The following is a 2,987-nucleotide window of genomic DNA, read 5'->3' on the forward strand; positions in this document are numbered from 1 at the left end:
CAGCTTTAAAAAGTCATAGTATAGTATGTCCTCCAAAAAAACCAGAAACATTTTTTAAAATAGCATGTTGTTCAAAATGGCATTAACATTTCATAGTACAGTATGTTTTCTAAAATATCATGAAAATGTCACAGCACAGTACATCATAGAGAAAGTAATGAAAAATTCATAATATAGTATGTCAAAGAAGTCATCAAAAGTCAAACTGTACTAAGTCATTTAAAATAAGGTCATATAAGGTCATAGTACAATATGTCATACTAAAGTCATGAAAATTTCATAGTATAGTCCGTCATAAAAATGTTATAAAAACCTCATAAAAAAGTAATTGTATAGTATGTCTTTATAGTATTATTATGTAGTATAGTATTTCTAAAAGTATATTATAAAAAAATCATAATGTAGTATGTCATAAAGTCATAAAAAGGCATACGTTGTCATATATGATGTCATAAAAAGTATCATAAAACGTCATAGTATCGTATGTCTTTAAAATGTTATAAACATGGCATACAATGCTATGACTATTTTAGGCCATTTTTCTGAGATAACATAATACGACTTTTTCATGACCAACCATTACGTGAATTTTTCATGACTTTCTCATGACATTTTTTATGACATAATATACAAAGACTATTTCATGACATTTTTGATGATACGTATACTTAGATATGAAAAATGCTTCCTTTCACCCCTGGTTTTAAGATAATATGGCAATTAAATACACCAAAAATCATCACTACTCCTGGTCAGAAACATGATGACACGCACACAGCCCAAAGGGACATGCTTCACTCTCAGCCTGTTCTCCACGGAGCCCTGATGCCCCACTCCTCCTCTGAACAGAGTCAAAGCTTGTTTTTTTTAAGTTAAGTAATACAGAAATATAATTTATTAACCTGTTGCTTGTTCAAATCGCAGCCAATTCGACACTGCACATCATCAGGCACCCAGCAACACAATCGGCCATGAATGAATTCGATTGCATGAACGGTTCTCCAGATACATGGAAGACTAACACACTCACAGACAGATGACTTGGCTTTTATTGATAGAGAGTTAACGTATCTACTACAAAAACCTGTATGATACCTTAAGAAAATGCATGTACAATGGTTCATATAACATCTAACAAATTAGGATTCCACAAATGAAGTTTCGTAGCTAACGTAACTTAACATAAGTTATGTAGGTTAGGTTCAGTCAAGCAAAGCTACGTAGGTCAAGGAAAAGAGGCAAGATGACGACATACCTCACAATAACGAAGAAATGCACTTATTTTCACACAGAACACAAACACCAGTTTGCTGGAGGACACATCTCCAAGCTGCCTCCATATACAGACTTTTGGTCTTTGTACTACTTCCTTTATTTCAACTGATGACTAATGATTGTCCATATCAAGAAAGGTTTGTTATATAACAGTTTTATCACTGTTTAATGATGAAAATGTTTGTTACATACTTTTTCAGCCCCTCCCACCCCTAACTGCTGGCTGTGAACTCAGCCTGTGATTGGTCCCATTGTCCCAGAGCTTAAACATGAATGGTCCACACTTTGCACCCTCAGGGTTGCAGCTGCCCCCCTTCCCTCTATTCCCGTATGGCAGTCACTACAGTGACAGTTGTAACTCTGGTGATTAATGCCCCAGGAAATGAAAGTGTTGCCAGGGACAATGTGGGAACATTGTAACTTCCTGTGTTCCGCGGGGGCTGGAATGCTTTGGTGTCCGACATCGAGCCTTTAGCTAATTAGCTAAATCAGCTCGCTGGGGCTTAATTAGAAGCAGCTCGCAGACACACCCGTGTCCAGGGGCTCTTTAATTACCCTCAGGTTCATTAGGAGAGAAGGGCCTCGAGCTCTAATTAACTGGCTCTGTGCAGTTATAGGTGTGTGTGCTCTTGCTATGTGTGTATGAAAGCATGCTTGTCACAAACTAAAATTAAAAGACCCACTAAACTGTGCTGCAGATTTGGTAAACAGATCACAACTTTTCTTTTAGACTCAAGGGAGCAGAGAATAGATGAGAGAGAAAGTAGTGAAAGACAGGGCAGATAACTGGATAAGAGATTGTGATAGAGATTTCTGCAGCCAGTGAGTGACAGCTTCGTAGAGGAGTAGAAAGGGGATGGCGAGGCAGAGTGAAAGAGTGTAACAGAGTGTGTGAGAGGAGGTGATGAAGATGGAAGGAGAGAGATGGTGCCAGTCTTGTGTAAAGGAGGACTGCGTTATCTGTCCTTTCATGGTGGTTGTCAGCCAGAGAGGCCAAATGCCTTCATGTTGTCTCACCATGAACAAACAGCAGTAATTGGAAAGACAGGGTGATGGAGTGACGACACACTCACACTACAGTGCACAGATTATACACACACAGAGCTGGAAAAACAGATGTACACATCAAACACTTCAGGAATATTCACACAATACTAAGAAATATTTCTCACACAGAACAGGCTTGAAATCTTTGAGAATAAACCTTTTTTACAGCAGACATTTTGACATGTCATAGGAAAAGAACAGATGTTGACCATAACATTTACATTGGCTCTGTTTTTTTAAAGTGTCCCAGTGACAGTGTAACAGTGAGTCAGCATGTGCTATACAAGGACCCTGAAACTGCACCGAAATGGAATTAAGCCTTCACTCATTGCTTTTCTGCTGCTACATGCCGAGGTGTCTTCTGTGAGAAATGCTTACAATTATTGAGAATAAGATTTATAAAGAAAATTTAAAAAATTAAAAAAGCTCAACTTATGAGGCTTGGTAGGTTACTTTCTTCAATCAAAACTGCCCTCTGCTGTTTCATGTGAGTCCTTTTGCAAAGCAGACTTTTTAGCATGTCATCAGGAAAAACACATGTAATTAATTACATGTATTAATGCAATACATTTAGATGGTTTAAGGGTGCTGTTGTTGTACATGCTGGCTTGCTATCATGGCTTATTATGACACTTTACAGAATGGAGCCATCATTAATAAAATTG

This window comes from Plectropomus leopardus, chromosome 17, assembly GCF_026936395.1.
Source record: "Plectropomus leopardus strain MGB_pleo_1.0 chromosome 17, ASM2693639v1, whole genome shotgun sequence".
Lineage (NCBI taxonomy): Eukaryota > Metazoa > Chordata > Actinopteri > Perciformes > Serranidae > Plectropomus > Plectropomus leopardus.